The following is a 20,708-nucleotide window of genomic DNA, read 5'->3' as shown; positions in this document are numbered from 1 at the left end:
TATCTGAAGGCAGTCTGGCCTTGGGCTCTATAGGAAGCCACTTAGCATGGTGTGGGGTGGCCTCTGAATGTATGCACATGTGTGTTCACATTAGCATGTCACATGTGCGTAACACATATGTCTGCAAATGAACATAATCTTAAAAAATTAAACATATTCGGTGTTTAAAGAAAGAGGAACAAAAGTAATGGTGGAGCAAAGAGAAAGAGGGAGCAAGGATGACTGCTCTGCTCCTATATCTTTAGGGACAGGGCTTTTTCTGAGTTCTCACTTGCTATTGCCAAGTTCCCTGAAATGGGTAAAGCTCACAGAAGACAGCCTTAAGACAAGGGACCTTCCTGCTAGGCTGCTTGTCCGAACCAATTCTGTAGGAACAAGTGTCTAGTGGATGGGGAAGATGGACAGATGGCTGCCTGAATATATCACAGGCCTGGCTGCCCCAACAGCCCACTGCTAGATTTATTGCTGACAATGTAATTAACTGGCTCACTCCTTGTTTTTAAATTGGTCACCACCCTCAATGGACAGTTCCACTAGGGGGTTGCACTAATCATGCCTCTGACAGGAGTCAGCTCCACAGGCCCCACACAGCTGCAGGGGCCTTTGTGATGTGATCCTGTCACTGTCACACAGGCACCCATGCTTTGCTCTCTTGCTCCTGGGGGTCTTTTAACAGACTTCCTGTTCCCAGGGAACACACAGCATTTGGTTTATTCCTTGCTTCTTTTTCTAGAGGATAATACAATAGGAAAGAATTATTTTCAGTGTCTTTTCCCAGGGACACTTTCTTAAATAGAGTCTAAAGTTTGCCTTTAATGTCTATAGTAAAAAGGTTTCAATAACTCAAGTAGAATCACCCAACTTGGCAAATGAAGACGGAGCCGCAGAAAGCTGTTTGAATTCACCTCTAGATCTAGAAATACGTGCATATTTTTACCTGATGGAGAGTGATTTTTGCTTTCTCTACAACGCAAGCATGACTTATGGCCACACAAGGCTGTGTTCACAAGCCACAGGCTTCTTTCTGTCCTCAAGCCCCTCCTGACCTGTACAGGAGAATCCTTCTTCTTTCCAGACCATACTTCTATTTGACTTTGTCATTCAGACAATGTGATAAAACTTTTTTTTTCTCTAGGGTTTTATCCTCCCAGATCAGAATAATAAACACAGTAGATGTCTCAAGTTCTAGAATTTGCAACCAATGAAAATTTAACATATTTCTCAAATGACTAATAAAATACAAAAATTAAATGTAAGGGACATGCAGTAAAATTTAAAATGCAATTAATTTCTGAGGTTTTTTTTATTGTCATAAATATCAGCATCCATGATATGATAGCTAACTGATGAAAAATTCCCTTACATTTTCCTTTTTCAGGTCTGTTCATTTTCCATTCTGTATTCCCAGGCAGTCATATAGATCACAGTGAAGCAGGGTTAAATATTGATCTCCCCTCCTGACACTGCCTGAACTTTTGTAATAAACATTTTCACTATGTCAGTCAGCAGCATGTTTACATACTGAGGCCGACAGCCAATGTTTCTCCTAGATGCTGTCCTATGCAAAAGGAGTACTATCTGGAAGACCAGAACCGAGCGTGAGCCTCTGCCATGCCTTTCAATTTTGTGTTTCAGATCAACTTTTCCTTTTCTTCCATATATCCTTGAAGCATTTGAAGAAATTTCATTTCCAATTGACTTGCTAATCACCTTTTCTTGCTGGTCTATAGTGAATTAATGTCTTTCCCCCTTCATGCCTGTGCAGTCCTGGCAATAGGACCCTGAGCTCTGACCTCCAAACCTTCCAACACCTGAGGATGAAGGGAATAAAGAATAAGTGCAGGAAAACTAGCACTGTTAGTGTTCTATAGCAAGAAAATAATGTGAAGATAGACACTGTTGAGAAGAAAAGATAATCAACCCACTTTTGCTTATTCATGACATAGTTAACTAGGATATCTCAAAAAGCCTACATTTTTGTAATTAATATGCTGTTTTTGTAACTAGTAATAAGGAAAAATTACTTCACAAAGGACACAGCCAATGTACTAAAGTCATTTGCTTTCCCATAATAGCAATGAATATCTGAAAACCATACGTGCATATAGATCAATACATGCATACATACATGCATACATATGTTAAGTGCATAAAGATAGATCAATACATGCATACATATGTTACTTTTTGGACACATAAAAGTATTAATACAAGCAGTTCAACAGGGCCACTTTACTTGCATTTTGAATGATTGGTACTTAGATATTTTTTAACTATTATGATATTTTACATCTAAATTACCCTGTCTGTTTGTAGATTGAAAACTAAGATGCTCTTATTGACCTATTATCAATAAAGAGAGAATAGATAACCGGTGTATGACTTGCCAGACAAAGTAAATTCCATTGTGGGCAGGAAGTGGCATGCTTTCAAGACTAACTTTTGGTGTTGCCTGGTAACCACCATCACAGTCAACTGAGGTGTTTATTGTGCACTTAGGAAATGCAGCAATTAGCTCAGTCCTGGTGCTGCTAATCGATATCATATACAACTTTTACTTCTGCCCCACAGAAAAATGACTTGGTTGAGATGGAATTTCAAGGCACAAGACCAGGGGGCAGCTTAAGTCTGACATTATCTTCTAATGCAACTGTATTTAATATGCTTTCATCTGGAATGAACAAGTCATTTGCACAGTGGAAGTTTGCATGACTTCGGGGCTAAGCAGTAGACTCAAGCCTATTTTATCATATAATTTCAGAATCATGTGACTCCCACCTCAAAATAATAACCATCACTCTATTTAAATACTGTTCATCTAGAGTAATTATTGCCTGCTTTTCAAACCTGAGCTAGGGAACCTCCTTGCATTCTTGTGATTCCAGCCAATTAAAATAATTATCATCACAAATGCCTGCTTTCTGGAAGCTTTTCTTCAGCAATTTATTTCTTAAAACTTAAAATTGCATAAGAAATGGTAACTTCATAACAGAAAATAAGAACTATGTACAATTGTCAGAAAGCACATGTATACACAGACAAATATGAATGTACACATATGTCAAGCCTGGCTTGATTTTCAAAATCAATAACTAATATTCAATATCTTTCTGGTTTTAGTGCCTGTGTCATTGCACTAAATGCCAAACCTGACTTTGCCTAATGTTCATGCTGAGTCAATGTGCATTCTCCAGGACAATTATTTCTTGATTTTGATTCTTGATTTAACTTTCTGAGACAATAAGCACTCAAACTTCAGATTTCCTCAATAATTTTTAATACAGTTCTACTGTATTATGCAAAAAAATCATGTGCTCCTGAAATCTGAGCTGTGCTTTCTCCAGTGTCCTCTTCACAGTATGCGTTTGTTGAGGCTGTTGTCCAGTGCATGTTGCCTTATCTGCTCTGGTGATATGTGTCTCTTCATATAAGCACTGGGAGTCTGTTGGTGTGAAGATACCGTAGTAGCTAAACAACACATGAAAACCATTTCCTCTTATAAAAATGTTATGACTATGATGTTTTTCATGTAATTATGTCAAAAACAAAACCCAGTACACGATCTTGGTGCTTATTATTTTTTTTCAGTGTAAACTCTAAAATCTAATGAATGTTAGAACGATTAAACTTTTATACTTTTATAATTTGAATTCATATACACATAGGAGGTCCTATTACTGGTTAATGACAAAGCAATTAAATGCCCTATCTTGCTAGAAAAAAATATAGAGCTAAAATCGACGTGTGACATATAAGGAACCTCAAATTAGGAAAGACAAAATAGGTGAGTTATGACTTGACTCAACCATCCTGTACAAAAAATACCTATTCAAGTCATTAAAAAATTCATCCCATAATTAGCCTCCAAGCGATGACACTATTGCATACACTAGCAAGCCTTTGTTGCAAGGACGGTGATATAGCTGTCCCTTGTGAGACTAGGCCGGGGCCTAGCAAACACAGAAGTGGATGCTCACAGTCAACTATTAGATGGATCACAGGGCCCCCAATGGAGGAGCTAGAGAAAGTATCCAAGGATCTAAAGAGATCTGCAACCCTATCGGAGGAACAACATTATGAACTAACCAGTACCCCGGAGCTCTTGACTCTAGCTGCATATGTATCAAAAGATGACCTAGTCGGCCATCACTGGAAAGAGAGGCCCATTGGTCAGGCAAACGTTATATGCCCCAGTACAGGGGAATGCCAGGGCCAAAAAATGGGAATGGGTGGGTAGGGGAGTGGGGGGGGGGGCTTTTGGGATAGCATTGGAAATGTAATTGAAGAAAATACGTAATAAAAAAAAAGAAAAAAAATTCACCAAAATCTGTTACTCATATCATCCGTGCACAGGTCTGCCTTTGGACTTTCCTTCCTGACTGCTCATGCACCTCCTAGTGTCTCAGAGAAACAATGGTATTTTTATGAGTTTATGGACAGAGAAAGGAACATGTTTATTATGTTTTATGAAAAGCAAGGAAATGGAGTTGTCTAACGCTTCCAATCCCTTCAGCCTCTCTGAAGATACTCACGTTTATTACCCTTGTCTGTAGACCCAACTGCTGTATTTCTATCTAGTCCTTTTAGTTTTCTTATTTCTTTTACATTCATGATCTTATCTTTACTTACTTCATTCAAACTTTAATGGATACTCCATTGCTCTATACTTAGAAGATGTCTGAGAACTTATGAAAAAATCAAAACTAATTGTGTCTAGTTAGACAATGTAAAGTGCATATAGGTGCTATTAAGTCTTAACATTAATCCTTTAAAATTAGAGATCTCTGAAAAATGCAAGTGTCCAAACTTACTTCTATACCTTCTATTTTTCTCCATAATTCGTGATTAGGAATATACATATTTTAAGCTTGTGTAGTAATTTTCTGTTAAATAAAACATTCTCTTTTGGAGGAAATATCATTAAGGGGACAGGATGATCTAACCAGGGCTAAACCGTTTCATGAACTTCAGGGAAGTTCATTAAAACTCAGGAAATAAACAACCCAGCCTCTGGAAGTCCCTAAAACTGACCAAATTCACTGGACCTTTTCTCTTCCTGAGTTTCTCATCCTAAGCTTATATAAGCAGTCAAGACTGCTTAGAGACTACTTCCGACTAGCCAAGCTGCCCCAAAAGGGTCAAGCTATCCGGGCTACCTGGAAGACGCTTAGAGCACCTGAGCTACCTGAGAGACACCCAACATGCTGAGCTGTTGATAAGTTGTGCAATGCCCTCCTGGGTTCTAGCCTTAGTGAGTCATCACCCATACTTGGATGGGCTTTTGGTTCTGAAGTTTACTTTGATTAATTTCTGCTTCTGAAGGTAGCCACTCTGTCTCATGTTTGTAAGTTTGGTGAAATTCATTGGTTCAGCAGTTGTACTTTGATAGTGTTCTTTTTTTTTTTTTTTTTTTTTTTTTTGAACTATCACCAGATAGGAATCTCAGGTGAGTTGGTGTTTGTTCATGTCTCCCCAGAAATAAAGGAGTGTTACACAATACACACAGCTTGAAAATATATCACAATGAAAGGGGAGAGTAGATAGTCCTTTTAAATGTGGGTACAAAGCTCTTTTCCTGTCTCCTTAGATAGAAAGCACTGGCTGATCCATAAAATCTAATCCACAGATATCCACCTACCCTGAGCACAAAATATTGAGATCATAACATGCTCATGTTTTGCTTTCAAGTTCCAGGCTTTGCTGATTTATAGTTTTAGAGAGAATCAGTGGTATAACTGTGCAGAACTTCTGGAACTTTGGCATAAAGTTTCTTCAAAATCACTTGCTAGTTTATTATAAGTTTTATGAGACTACCCCCGGAAAAGCAGGAAGTATCTGTCAGAATTCACTTATGGGAAGGGGTAAAGAAAAAAATCACATTCAGAATATTCAGAAAATCTCCACTTTCTGGCCCAACAACAATTATCTTCACAGCAATTACAGTTTTTACACCAGGACTTCTTTAATTCTTTATATATATATATAGTTTTATTAGGTATTTTCCTCATTTACATTTCCAATGCTATCCCAAAAGCTCCCCATACCCACCCCCCACTCCCCTATCCACCCACTCCCACTTTTTGGCCCTGGCGTTCCCCTGTACTGGGGCATATAAAATTTGCGTGTCCAATGGGCCTCTCTTTCCAGTGATGGACGATTAGGCCATCTTTTGATACATATGTAGATAGAGTCAAGAGCTCCGGGGTACTGGTTAGTTCATAATGTTGTTCCACCTATAGGGTTGCAGAAGTCTTATTATTAAGAAAATATTTTAATTTTATTATAATTTTCCATCTACCCTAGAAGAAAGAATAATGGTTGTCCAAACCTAAGACATATGTATTTTGGGTCAATTTTTGTTGAATAAATTCTGGAATTAGTAATTAACAAATGAGCTTCTCTTCCTTACCAGAGCCCTGCCCATGGGCAGTCATTATGTCCATATTTGTTCTAAGAGCCTCTCACCAAGCTATTCAGGGTAAGCTGGGACAGATATTGTAGAAAAATACACAGTAACCTGAAAATACGCTTGGAAGTTTGAGACCCAAAGGCCCATATCCCTTGTGGAATATGGCCAAACAGGAAGTATGTAGATGCTAAGTGATTTTATTCCCTTGTTTTATGACTTCTGATCTAAGCACAGCGGTTCTATCAACAGAGATCCAGAGTGACATGCTTTAAGAGCTGGGATACAGCCTTTCAGGTTAAAGACAGTTAATGTGGAGAAGTCCACTTGATTCACATGAAAGAATAACATGAATTAAAAATATTATCCCCACTAAGTAGTAATTGTACCAGGTAGCCAAATAAAAGTAGAAATGCTGAGCTGAAAAACAAACACATGTTTTCCAGAAATTCTAAGATAAAGAAAATGAGATTAGTGAGCCAGAGAAGGAAACTATCATTTTACAACACAGAGAATTCTAGGCTATCGATGTCCATCAACCAATAAGCAGATAATGAAATTATGGTCTGTATACAGAATGGAATTTTATTCAGTTGTAAAAATAAAAATTGAAGTTATAATATGTGAAGGGAAATGAATGGGACTGGGAAAAAAATCAAACTGCATGAGACAACCCAGGCACTGATTAACAAATAACTGCATGTTCCTTTGTGTATACACATCCTGGCTTTGAACTCTCAGATTACTGTTTGGTTGGAATTCTTCTAAAGGCCAGAAAGCCAGAGAGGATCCATGAAAAGTGAGGGGTTGTGCAAAGCAAGGCCTTAAGAAGTGGGGATAGCACAGCATAAATGATATAGAGGGAGAGGAGGGTGGTATGATTGTGGTACAAAAGCCTCAGAGAGGATGTGGGTGAAAGGACAAGGGGAAAGCTCAGAAAAAGCCAAGGATATGTGAAAACATCTATAAACACTTATGTTGTAATTCCATTAACGTTATAGTAAAAACAAACAAACTAACAATTTCTTACTGAGGTAGTATGCATGAAATTGTTTTTTCCAGAAGCCAAAAGTTATTAAATGAAATTCCAGGGGCAGGGTTGAGATATTGTCTTTTGAGAGGCAGGTTAGGGTGACCCAAGAGTCCCCCAAACCTTACAGGTTATTACCAATGCTTTTGACTACTCAACTACAAATAGACTGTAAGACTTTATTGCTGAAGACACTACACGCTTGGATTGTAGTACACCGAGAAAGCAACCTGAGTCTAGACTGTAAGAATTTTTCCTACTGACTAGCTTTTGTGGCTATGAAAGAGCTACATATGTGGATGGAGAGGAAAATTATCCACGCTCCTCCCTACCTGTTGACCCCATGAGCTACAATAATAATACCTGATAAAATATGCTCACTAGTACAATGGTGGTATTACTATTATTGGGATAACAAACTGTATTTTGATTGGAAATGAGGCTAATGCCATAAAAGGGAATTCATTCCTGATACTGTAAACGTGGTCAAAAACCCTTGGATGGGGAAGTCAGAGACCCCAGGAGGGAATGTACTTCTATTGTCTTACTAGATAAACACATTGCCAAATTTTCTTTTAAATGTTTTTGATGTATATGTATGTCCAAGCAGGACATAGCTTGGTCCTGTTATCAACCTTTCAACCTTCATCAATAAGCTCTTCCTCCTCCTCCTGCTCCTCCTGCTCCTCCTGCTCCTCCTGCTCCTCCTGCTCCTCCTGCTCCTCCTGCTCCTCCTGCTCCTCCTGCTCCTCCTCCTCCTCCTCCTCCTCCTCCTCCTCCTCCTCCTCCTCCTCCTCCTCCTCCTCCTCCTTCTTCTTCTTCTTCTTCTTCTTCTTCTTCTTCTTCTTCTTCTTCTTCTTCTTCTTCTTCTTCTTCTTCTTCTTCTTCTTCTTCTTCTTCTCAGAAAGCAGTGGTTAATGCAGAGGTTCAAACTTGATGAAAGCACAGAGAATAAATGACTTCAGAAGTTTGACCCTAAATGGGGCATTTATATCACACCCTCCAAGGCTCAGGAACCGCTGTGGGAGAGGAGGAAGAATGAACATAAGAGCCTGTTTTGGGGGAAGAATACTGCGAAACAATATATTATTTGCATGATACAACTTTTGACTCTTACATTCACCGTAGCTGTAGTTACCTGCCCAAGACCTGCACAAGATTGGACCGCTCATACTTCATTGTGCGTGAGAGATGAGGCCATGAAGCCTCACCCCTTGTCATCAGCAAGAGCAAGCTGAAGTAGAGTCCCAAGATGAAACTTCTTAGAAAAGTGAAGGTGAGCTCATGAGCTGAGCAGGAAGAGACCAGCAAGAGATGTGGAGTACATGGTAGGATGATGGGTAACAGCAGATACTGTAGGTTCTGAACGCCTGAGGGAGAGTGAGGGGTTTCCAAGTCAAAACCAGATATTCCTGAAACAATATTCATTTGAGTGTGTGTCCCATTTTTCTGATTTCTGCCTGATATTTATTTGGATGAAACCTTCATAAAAGGACAATCCTTTCCTGTATAGTTGAGGATGAGATACTGGAAACCATTTCCTCACCAGCTCACACCTAACATCCCCTAAATAAACCTCCCCTCCCCATCTATTGCCAGCCTGTTCTTTGCTTTGAATGGCATCATTTGCTAAATTGAGTGTGCAGTGAGGGGAGAGTGATGAGAAAGCAGGAAAGGTGCAAGCTTCTCCATTGCTACAGTTTAGTCAGGGCATTCTAAATCCCCAAAGTTGCCAGTTGCAACCAAGTATGGTGTTATATGTATAAACATGTAGAACTGCTGTGACTCCCTTAGTGGTTAACTCTAAAGACACATTCAATTTCTCAGTTGCTGAGAAAACAATAACTTGTACAACATTGTCACTGGTGACTGAGTCATGCAAGGGCTATGTGAGACGTGTCAGTAAGTAGTCTGGTGCCTGCTGCTGGCCCTAATAACAGCCTCATTAACTCTAGGAGGTCCTATAAAAAATGGGCAGCACCTGCTTGGCAACCTGATTTTCCCACCCATTAACCACAGTTACCTGACCACAAGATGGCCTTTTTTATGTTTAATTACTCGATGTCACTCTGCCTTTTCTAAGCACAGCTCAGAGTATGACAAGAAACCATTGGCTTTGATCAACCGAGACTCAACTGTTTACAAATGAGGCAACTCTTGCCTCTGTCAACAGGGAGTTAGGATACAGATGGGGCTGGGAAATGTATGTTCCCACATGAAGTAACCACTGACAAAGACCCAGTTTAAAACCATCTCTTTGTTCATTGAATTAAACTGTGACACATAAAAAGGTCCCCGTGAATGCTAGTAGTCTAGGTGTATTATATTCCTATGCCAATATTTTAATGCTGATGAATTCCATAGGCCAAGCACCAACAGCCCACCCCACCCCCAGCCTCTGCCATCAATCCAGGAAGAAGAGTGAAGATGCTTTTAGTAGAAGTCCATGGCAGCTGTGAACTTGAACTTTGCTACTCTTTGAATTGCTCTTTTACAAACAACCTTGATTCCTCTTGATAAGCAGGCACAGGGGGTGGCCAGCTCAGAGAGCAAAACTTTGAAGTCAGATATGATCATTGCCAATAAATCTACTCTGGCAACTTAACTCTTAATATAACCCCCAAAGGCAGGCGATATATTTAGATATAAATAGAACTGGATTCACAGATGAACCTAAAGATACAGTCACTGCTACATTAGTTAGAAAGTGTACATCCTGCTCATTTGAGTGGGACAAGAAAATTAATATAGAATAATTATACAACTAATATTATAAACTATTAAGACATGTTTCTTTAGCTAGAAATAAAGGTACTTTTAAAATTTATATTTTAATGTCAGCTTGCAGCTGTGGATTAGCTGTTGGGACTTAGTTTTGTCACCAGTTACTTCTTAGAAATTCCTTGGTTGGTTTCTGCCATCTGTCTGGACTTTGGTTCCTTGGGCTCCCGTACAGCTACAGTAAAGATCTAGTATGTGATACAGGGTTTTTGAAAGATGAAGCAAGACCAACCAGAGAAGCAATCAGGAGCCATGTCTTTGTCCTATTACTATTACCTACCTGACTTGGTGGCACCATCTTTGAATTCCTATTTGACCATCATGATGCCAACATTTAAATTTGCACAGCATACAGTAATTGACTCTGGTTTGGGCTGCCTTTCTTCTCTGGACTCCTGCAGTTTCTGGGACCCTTCGTCTGTTAGTAACTAATTCTCATATCAGTTTTATTCCCACAGTGTCCTGTCTAACTCATGCTGAATTTGATCATCTCTCTTAGGTCCCATCTTTCCTTGAAACCTTCTCAAATGGCAGGAAGCTCTTTTATCTTGCACCTTTCATACTTGAGAGAAGGGGAGGTGATCTATCAGGTGATATTACAGGCTACTAGTATCTAAATTTATATATAATTACTTGACACTAGGTGCCTCTCTGAATTAATTATAAGATACCTATGCCCCTGGGTCTATTTTCTCGCTGTATTTGTGGTTCTGGAATGACAACTGCTCATAGTGTTTGAGCCTAGTTGTAACCAAAGTTCACTGTCTTCATGACTAGGCTATACTGACATTCACCGATTATTGAAGAGTCCATACATTAGATCAACTGTCTTTTCTTCATTTCTGGTCCTTCTGTCAATCTTGGTAACTTCACAAAGCACAGGAAACAATGCGTGAACATCAAGTTCTTTCATCTGTCCACACCATCCACTGTCCTAAGCACACAACAGCGTTTGCCATTGCCAGTTATGGTTCCATCATCCTAATCTAACTTTTTAATGACACTCTCCCAGTTTGGTCACAAGCATATGTCTTTCCTTAAAACTACTTCCAGTCTTGTAATGAAGTGTTCTACCCAGCATTGCATCTCACTCTCCTGACCTGGGAGCATTGTCTCCATGACTACCTACTCCCTGACACACATACCAGTTGCTTCCCCTCCTAGCCCCAGTCATTCTTTTCTTATGGAATCCTAATTCCAGGTGAGTCTAGCTTTTTACCTACACAGCAACCCTGTGCAACCATTCTGAAGAAAATATACAGCTACAGTGACTTGGATTTATGAAAGCTATTTTTTGTGCCACCTGGAAGTTCTATATTTTAGTGGTCAATCCCCCCTCTACATCTCATAAATGACCATTTTAATAACTTGTCTCTCAACAAACTTGAAGAACCTCCTATTTAATTCTGCAGAGGTAATAACTTTGCCTCTTACATGGTAAGTAAACAGACTTCATGGAAAGAAGTCATCCACATTTTCCATTTTTAGACTCAAAGCTGGCTACATCCATGCTTCTATATTCGGAATTCTCTCTCTGCAGCAAAGATCATCCGGGCTCACTGCCTTTATGTGCTTTATATCACACAATACAATTAATAGCAAGTTCTATTTAGAAATTGAACTATGTATGACAAAAATTTTTAAAAGATCTGCATACAAAGTTTTCAAGTCTCCCAATGCCACTTCATTGCTCTTTCCACCTAAGGGTTTATTTTAGTAGTTATGGTTTCACTTTCTCCCAAGGTAATTGTTCACTTGCCAACATGAATGATTGCAGAAATAAGTAAGAGATGTTGTGTCTTTACTTCCTTATTGGATTCCAAAATGAATTCAACATTTCTCAGCATATTGAACATTTAAATTATTAATCACATATACAGTCCAAAAGCACAGCCATTGTAAGCTACTAATAACACAGAGAGCAAACTATATCCCAATGTCTGATGTCTCTAATGACATTCAAATAGGAAGGGGAGAGAGCTGTTTACACAAACCACCCAAGGTAGACAGGAAATAGGCATTTACAGTAATATCCCTTTACATGTAAAGATGTGAAAGTTCATTAAACAAAATGATATTATTTAACCTTATGGACAGTTTGATATGACCTATAATAATTTCTTTCAAGTTCTTCTCCTATTCTTACAAAGGAAGCATTAGTGGAGTTCTAGCAAGAGAACTTATGCTTCTTTAGTTGTCGCACTGGCTTCATTCACGGTTTAACATGTAAGATTAGTGCTTGCCCAGAGGTCAATCATCCTCACATTGTGAATGTGTCCAAGAGGCTGATGGGCCTCTTCTGTCGACTTGGCTGGGAAAGTTCATGTTAATATTCACCCTCCCCTACTTCTATGTCTCATTCCAATAAAGTAGGACCCTAGAGTCTCAGAGCATACTGTTCAAAGGAGGTATACAGGAACACTTTAATCTAGTAGAAGATACAGGACATATATCACACATGTGTACACACACATAAAATAAATCTCACATGATGATTTGACAGAGTTGGTATTAGTTACACGATGAGCACATCCCAAACAAGCAAACGGAACTGCATGGATTGCCTGTATTCAATGAGCTAGAAACTTTGTTATTCTTTGAAATGCCTTGTGCACAAGTTTAAATCTTTTAACCCATATCCTGACACCCTCATTGTCATGGGGGATTTCTATAATGGCTTCCTGGCAAGACTCCCTTCTCTGATTCATGTTCTAGTTCACTGATAAAATCTGCCTCTTCAGGCATTATTTCTGTTACTCCCTGCTCAAAAACAGTGTAAATATCCTCACTCCAAACCCACCACAATAACAAATTACCCACTTGGCTTTAAGAGATGTCAGATCCTAGGCATACCCTGAAAACCTGCCATTCTTTTCCAGGAAACTCTGATGCCTTTATCTAAAACCATCACTAGCCTTACAGACATCTGGATTCCTCTCAACCACCGGAAGGTTGTTTTTGCCTCACCGAAGAAGTATTCCTCAGAAGGTACTAAATTTCAATTTCTCTGTCAAGGCTAAGAGCCTTGACATTCAATTCATAGTAACTTCCCTATCCCTGTCCCTTTGTCTCTCCCACTCTGTACTCCTGTGACACACAAGGCATGCCCTGGGTAGAGCAGCTCAAAATCTCACCTGTTGACCTTGGGTACTCCAGTTACTAAGCCTGAGAATACAAAAGGTGTTTTCTATATTCTACAGTATGCTTGTGCACAGTGATGACTAACTGCAGGAATTTATTAAATATCCAGAAGAAGTAGGGAATAACTTACAGGTTATATTTTGCTAACGTATTTTCTTTTTTACATTATTCTTACTAACTTTTTGAGAACCCCATGTAATATATTCTTAATATACCCTCAACTCCTTCTATAACCACCCTTCCTTCCCACTCTCCACTCCCTAACCATTTCATGTTGAGTTTCCTTCTCCCTGACTCCATGGAGTCCAGTTTGTCTTCCTGTACTAATCTTGAGAGTAGAGCACATTTAGGTAAGTTAAAATAAAAATATTTTACCTCTTTTGAAAATAGTGCCATATAGTCTTGCACAAGTAATAGAACAAAATAAGTTTACAGCTTTACTTTAAAGGATCTTTCTGTATTTCTCAAAAGAATCCAACTGTCGCTCGGAATGATGATTTATTCCCCCATTCATATTTTTTTCTATATTGAGAATCCTGGCCATATCCTAGATTCGGCATGAAGAGCGAAGCTGGGGAAAGGGTTATATGAATCCTGAGGAGCAGAGAGGTTACTGCACCGAATCTCTTGATTTACTTTGTGCATTAGACAAAGCCAGACAGGTACGACTTCCGCCATCACCATGCTGAGCACAGACCCTGGAACATAAGTGCTCAATAAATTCTGGTCCAGTCATTGAGATTTTGATAATTATAGAAAATTTCATGTCTGAAACACACACAAACACACAGCCTCTCCAGCTTTAGGAGTGACTTAAGGAGATTCCTTGTGGTGATGCTGATGGCAATGTTATGGGAAGCTGGTGTCTGCACCACCCATTCTTTAGTATTTTTATTGTTATGAGAAGCAGCAGGCCATGAGCCTGGTGAATGCACTTCCAGTAATATCTTTTGGGTAGTAAAATACATACATACATATATGCATACATACATACATACATACTTACATACATACTTACATACATACATACATACATACTTACATACATACTTACATACATACATACATACATACTTACATACATACTTACATACATACTTACATACATACTTACATACATACTTACATACATACATACGTACATACATATTCAGGGCTAAAAGCAGTTTAAGAAACCATTGATTCTGTCCCATTCCCCTTTCAGATGGAAACACAGACCTGCAGAAAACATCAATCAAGACATACATAGAACATGAGATAGGAATCTCTCTCTTTAGGAAGTAACTACCTTGCCTACATGTAAATAAGAGATGACAAAATATCAACAAACCTGGGGCTGAACAAAACTTCCAGATACAGCCCATGATTCTTTGCTTCAGCACGTCCACTGATAGCTAAGCAGATGCCTGTAACACAGGGCCTTAAAATTTAGTGTTCTTGGTGTTTTGCATCAAATCACAATTTGCCTTTCCACAGCTCCACAGCAATAGTCCTAGCCTTGACTTACCAAGCAATAACCACTGCATAATGCCCTCTCCCCTAAGACAGGCATTCTAAACAGCTCACATGGTCCTTAAGTTTTCCTGCTGAGTCCTTCAAAATTGTCCTCAGTGGCATTGTGCTCCTCTATTTTGACAAGACTGTTGTGTATTAGAAGTTTGTGCTGGAGTCTCTAAAAAGGATTTCAGCCAAAGGAAAGAGAAAATAAGCCTCAAGTTGGCATAAGTTGGACTTATAAAACTACAAACTCAGAGCAATTTATACTGGTCAGCCTGGATTCTGGGTCCACTTCCTGTGGTTTCTTCTTCTCTGCCTCTATCTCTGTGTTAACTTTCCCTCCAGACTGACTTCCCTCCTAGTCCTTGGATGCCTGCCAGCAGCAATTAGCTTTGCCTGCTGCCTCATTCAGCAAGAAAGACAGGTTGCCTCCCATTAACTGCTGGGGGAAAAAACACTGAGATTTACATCAATTGGCTACTTCTGAACCAATCCCTAAAACCAGAGGCATGCCAGGCGCTGATAAGCTATGGCCTGGACTAATTAAACCAATTAGAGTGCAAAAGAAGATGGAATTTTTCTTCTTTCTGATTGGCTTTTGCTGCTCACTGTTTCTACTTGAAGTGAAGGTCAAAGAGGGCCTAGGTATGAATTATTTATCACTCATATTAAGGTAGGAGGGATAGAGGTTAGGAAAAGAGATCCTCTGTCTAACATGATTTTGGATTGTATATAACAGTAGTGGGCGGGGGGGGGGGGGGTCCTGCCAGTGGTCAAGCTCAGTGAAGTCTTATAAATCATTCATTCCTATTAGGAATCATTCATTCCTATTGCTATTTCCCTCATATTGGATATGCTCCTCAGTTGATGCATTTATCGTGGTCTGTGAATCAATACCCTTTGAGAGAGAGGGGTGGAGAGTTTTGAGTTTGTACTTATCACCAGTACATAGCTCTGTTTCAAATTTTGCTTTTATTTCTTTGACATTAACTTTTCGAAGCCCAAACATCACTATAGAACAGAAAGTCAAAGCTGTACCTCATATCTGCAACTGGATCTCAATGGCCTATTTCTTCCTGCTTTGGTCTAGCTACTAAAACTCTTCTGAATCCGGCTCTTATCAACGTATCTGCTTACTCTTTCCAGACTGATGTCTCCTCGGCCAGATTAGATTATAAAATGTAACTGAAACACAGCTAAGAACAAAGCCGAGAGACATGCTAGGAGAAGCGTACCTGTCAGCAAGCATCAAATTAGTAATTGCAAGCCCAGCTGTCCTCTGCCTACCTCTATCAGCCAGTGAGATTTCTGCCCTTCACCACAAGGACACGTGCGTGATTTCATAAAAATCCTTACCTAGACACAAACATTACCTCTCAACCCTCTGAAATTTCCCAGGCTACTCAACCTACAGAAAATTAAATAAGGCTAATTTAGCAGCGATGCTTTTAGTGCACTCTGTCTGGAATGGGAGGTAGTCTCATTATTTCCTAAGCACTCTCAATTTCTTCTTAGGGTAATCCATTCTAGAATGTATTAAAGATCAACATTGCTGATCTAATAGTTTCCAGAACTTAGCCATTTCACCCTTTGAGGGAACCAGGATTATTCACTCAGCTCACATCCTGACAGGACTGCTCACCTCTGTGACTCTGCAGTTAACTGCCAATCATTCATGATTGCATCTGCACGTCCATCGAACTTTACCTCAGAATGTAACTTATCTATGGCTGTAAACTTGAATTCATTTAAGATGCATAAATGGTGTCTTACGTCTTCTTTTTATTTATTTATTTTTCTGGGACTTCACATCCAATGGTGTTCTTTTCTTCATTCTATTTGGAATGATAACTTTGCCAGAGTGGCAAGGACAGGTGTAAATTGGAAGTAGGCTGATTCTTCTTTCTGCCTGGGATGGCTAATATTGATTGTCAGCAGGATGTACAATTACCTGGAGAGACTAGTCTTCGAGTATTTCTGCAAAGTTAGATAGGGTTAATTGAAAAAGGAAGACCCACCAGAAAAGCCCTGGGGTCCTATACTGAAGAAAAGAGTGAAGACTGGTGTGGCTTCAGCGTTCATTGCTCTTTGCTTCATGACTGTGGGTTCAACATGTCCAGCTGTTTCATGTTTCTCTGCCATGCCTTCCTCGCCATGATGCATGTTCAAGCTGTGAGCCAAGTAAATCTCTCTTTCCTTTTAGCAAACTTTGTCAGGTATGTTGTTATGACAACAAGTAAGGGACCTAACACCCTTACTCTATTTAATCTCCCATTTTCTTTACTGGTCAGTGGGGTGACCCACTCTTCTTACATTTATCCAGTATGCTAGTAAATTGTGATTTGTACATGTCTTTCCACATGTTAGGAACATTTTCACCTTTTTTGTAGTTAATGTTTGTTTGTGAGTCAGACCTTTGAGACAGTGTCACTAAGAAGCCTTCATCAGTACTCCAAGTTTTTACCTTACTCCCCCTGATAGCCTTTAATGGGAGATTTAGTACTGTATTGTGTCTGCCTGATTAGCATTCTGCATGCTCCATTTGGCTGTCAGTAGCTGGAGGGTAGACATGTTTCCTTATGCTTTTCTGCAGAGAAATTCTTGGTGGTTGACACCACATAGTAGCTTCGTTAATATGAGTAATCACTGAGTGATTTAAACATGTAAGGTTCATTTTCTAAATTTAGCATTTTTTTTCCATATATAAACCCAGAGTCTTTCACTAATGCCAGAGAACAAGTTTCCCTGGTGGTCAAACTTAAAGTAACAATTGCTCTTTAACTTTTCCCAGTAAAAAATAATCTAAGATGTTCACTTTTAGTGAAGCTCCTGTGTCTGTTTCTTTCCTCTTCTCCTGGAGCAGAGCACTGAATTGCTCTGTAATGGAAATAATCTCTTTCATGATTACAGCCGCTTTCCCAACTGTCCTGTCTGAAACTTGAAGCCCACTCACATTCCTCTGCTTGTTTGCCCCGCCGCACATTTTCCATGACTTTCTGCTCATGCTTTGCTCTCTCTCTTACTGTAGACTTGGATGACAACTTTCAGCAGCCTCAATGTCACAGCCTGAACGCAGTCCTGTCCTGGGATATCCACTGGAGTAGCCAATTATCAGTTGATTCCGGCTCATAAATTGCTTTGATTCATGGTGCTTTATCACAGCAATACAAAAGTAGCTAAGACAATTCCCCATCCCTGTTCCTGACCATCCTTGCCCCCTCTCTGAAATCCAATGTGTCAAGCTTTCACTGTCCACATTTCTCTCCACCTTCTTGTCTTCCAGTCCTCCAGAATGCCTTGCAGAACTATACTTATAGAATTCCAGAGGTCATGTAGCCAGGAATTCCAAAGTTAGCTGCATTCTTCCCAGAATCTAATTCCAAGAACCAGCCATGTGCTCAGGAGCATTATAACACTGACCCCTCTCAGCTAATTTCCTTGTTGCCAGAAGAAATCAACTGAGAAAGGAAGAGGTTAATTTGGATTGTTACAGTCTATTCTGGCCTAGAAGTTACAAGGGCAGGAAGGTTAAGGCAGCTGGCCACATTGTATCCATAGTCAGAAACATAGAACAAAGAAAGTTGAGGTTCAGCCCACTTTCTCCTTTCTGATCTGTCTAGTATGTCTGTACACTTAATGGTGCTATATAAGTTTAGGATGTGTCTTCCCATCTCAAACCTAATGCCTTTCACTAACATACCTAGAGGTTTGTTTCTGCTGAGATTCTAACTCTTACCAAACTGACAACCACCACAGCTCAAAATAATGTTTCCCTTGAAAAATTAAGAAGTCAAGTAATATACATGTATATTTGATCAAAGACATGTTCGTTATAAATTATTTTTTGAGGCACAGGTGATATATTAGCACACATGAAAACCATGGTGAGATGATCATTTTTGTGAAGAAAAAAATCAAACAAATTTCCTGATTTGGGATGCTCTTAATAGATTCATTTCAAGCGTTAAGACAACTTAAGCATTTTGAAAACATGAAGCGTACTGAACTTAAATGTACTTGGTAAAGTGTACATATTCTTTCGTTTCCCTCCTTACCTAAGTGCATTTCCCACTGATATACTTTTCTTCAACAGTCATCATCCTTAACGTATTCTCTTTGTCACTTATTCACTAGTTTATTAAAATTTTAAAACTTGTGGCAGCTTTAAAATTAAACAAACATACGTAATGATATTTCCAATTTGTAAGTGCATTTTGAAATGAGTAAATCATGGAAATAGTTTCAGGATACTAAAAGAACAGAGCCTTACGTCTTTCATCTACACAGAGATGGCCCTGGTCTCCTCTAATGTGAAGACCTTGATTTGCCCCAAGGTAATTTTTTAAACAGATGATCACTAAAAAGTGCCACCATTCTCTCTTTGTTCAGCACTTAGCTATGTAGTAATTGTCTTGATTACTGCACAGATTAAATGCACTGTGGACTGGTAATTTTTTGCCCAACTATTTTGAGCTATGTTGATATAATTGATGACAAACTTCCCTGACCACAGTTTTAAATTGAACTAATCAGTCAAAGAGCATTGTATAAGTAACTGCCGTTGTCTGGGATACAGGGATATCTGTTTTCTTGATTAGGAATTATTAGGAGAAAATTTGTTGCTGATTGATACAGCTGAAAGTTGAAGCACGAATAATTCTGTAGCATTCTGTAATCAAATGTAATGACAGAGCCTATGATAGGAGACTTCAAAACAAATCATCTTTAATTTTTAAAATGTATTATTAATATGTTTATATTTTAATTTGTATGCAGCATACAAAGAGAAACAATTTTGGCATTATAATGCAATAACACAGCACTAGGTGATGCAGAGGTGGCTCACTATTTAGGAGAACTTGCAGAGGACCTAGGTTTGGTTCCCATCAATTATGTGGAAGATCTTCTATTTGTCAATAACTCTGACTCCTCTCTCTCAAGTGGGACTGAAGCTTCCTCACTTAGACCCTTCAGCTTGTTGACCTATTTGAGTTCTGTGGACTGTATCTTGGGTATTCTGTACTTTTTTTTTTTTTTGGTTAATATCCACTTATTAGTGAGTACCTACCATGTATGTCCTTTTGGGTCTGAGTTACCTCACTCAGGATGATATTTTCTAGTTCCATCCATTTGCTTGCAAAGCTCAGGATGTCTTCGTTCTTAATAGATGAGTAGTATGCCATTGTGTAAATGAACCACATTTTCTGTATCCACTCTCCTGTCATGGAATGTCTGGGTTGTTTCCAACTTCTGGCTATCACAAATAAGGCCTCTATAGAAAACAATCATAAGTGGGGAGGAAGGGAGGGAGGGAGGGAGGGAGGGAGGGAGGGAGGGAGGGAGGGAGCTTGGAGGAAAAGAGGACAGAGTTGGGGGGAGAAATGAGGTAGAGAGGGGAACCTGATCTGGTATTGGGTGAGGGAAAAGGACTGTAGCCCTGAGGGCTAGCAGAAAGAATAGAAACAAGCAACCTTCTGAAAATCAGAGGTTGGGGGGACCCTCTAGAATGCACCAGAGACCTGGGAGGTGAGAAACTGTCAGGACTAAAAGGGAGGGCTCTTAGATGAAATGCCTGAGAGTAAGGAGAGGGAACTCATAGAGCCATCTCCAGCAGAAAGACAGGACATCAAGTAAGGGGTGGGTTTGCCATCCCACAGTCAAATCTCTGACCCATAATTTTTCCTGTTTGAAAGAATTACAGGGATAGAAATGGAGAGGCACCCAGCAACAGGCCCAAAGTGGGATCCAGCTCAAGGGGAGGTTCCAAGGCCTGACACTATATTACTGAGGCTATGGAGCACACACAAAAAGGGAGCTATCCTGACTACCCTTTGAAAGACCCAACAAGCAGCT

The 20,708-nt window shown here is 39.5% G+C and overlaps 1 long non-coding RNA gene across 2 annotated transcripts in view; it reads left to right on the top strand.

Moving 5' to 3' along the window:
- Gm26691 overlaps window positions 1-20,708 on the top strand; it is a 318,666-nt gene that overhangs the window by 34,074 nt on the left and 263,884 nt on the right. For both annotated transcript variants that reach the window (XR_376101.3, XR_376102.3), the window contains exon 2: window positions 13,097-13,205. This is a non-coding gene — a long non-coding RNA (predicted gene, 26691). The remainder of the gene's footprint in view (window positions 1-13,096; window positions 13,206-20,708) is intronic.

Source organism: Mus musculus, chromosome 3 (assembly GCF_000001635.26).
Source record: "Mus musculus strain C57BL/6J chromosome 3, GRCm38.p6 C57BL/6J".
Classification (NCBI taxonomy): Eukaryota; Metazoa; Chordata; class Mammalia; order Rodentia; family Muridae; genus Mus; species Mus musculus.
Note: the sequence above shows the minus strand (reverse complement) of the source record. Positions and strands in the feature narration are given on the sequence as shown.